Below are 837 nucleotides of genomic sequence, written 5' to 3'. Positions count from 1 at the left end.
GTCTTTGGGGATTTGTGTCCCTTTCCCTAGATCAGACCCGTCAGTAACAGTCTCAGGGATGGAGTATAGCTCAGAGGTAGAGGCTCACCCAACATACGCAAGCCCTGTAAACCATCTCCTGCACCATTAAGGAACAGAAACATCAAGTCTTGGGTATTTTCATGCTGTAGTCTTCTGTTCTCTGGGAACTCTTGGGAAGAAAAGCCCCAAGTCCTGTGGGATTCCTGATTCTGTCCGCACCTTCCCTTCCCAGCCAACAGGCAACAAAGGGCCTGTGAGGTGCCCACAATCCCCTGGGTGGGGCGTGGTCCCGGTGTCCAAGGTTATCCTGCTTAGGGCTGGGCTTTGAGTCCTTTGTTTGTGGAACTGTGCTGAGCATAGGGCTTACCAACCTCAGAACCCAATCCTTCCCACCAGATTGACGTTCAGAAGTCTCTGTTGAATGTGTGCTCCCCAGAATGTCAGGGGCAGCTGTTGGCTAGAGCCACACATAGGGGTTGATGCCTCAGGCCGTCACTCAGTGACACGGGGTTATTATGCTGTCATGGGTCACCTGGAATTCTCTCCCACCCCATGAGAAGCAGCCCATCAGGAAGTCCCACAGCCATTGTCTACCCAGGGCTAATACTCATTGTCCCTACCCATCTCTAATGACTGTTCTGAGGGCTGGAGGACCCATACTGGACAGTACCCAGAGCAAGGCAGTAGCCAGTCCATGATGGGCACTGGGTGGTAGACCTGCAGGCTACCATGTGACTATACCGTTAGACCTGGGCCCCCAGGTGGTGTGGCTTGTCACCCATACCCTCCTGCCTTGGTGCAATGCCAACCCCAGCC

The sequence above is a fragment of the Microtus oregoni genome, unplaced genomic scaffold, assembly GCF_018167655.1.
Source record: "Microtus oregoni isolate MIOR12 unplaced genomic scaffold, Mior012 000025F_ref0000491, whole genome shotgun sequence".
In the NCBI taxonomy this organism is placed as follows: domain Eukaryota; kingdom Metazoa; phylum Chordata; class Mammalia; order Rodentia; family Cricetidae; genus Microtus; species Microtus oregoni.
The sequence above is the reverse complement of the archived record's forward strand: the minus strand, read 5'-3'. Positions refer to the sequence as shown.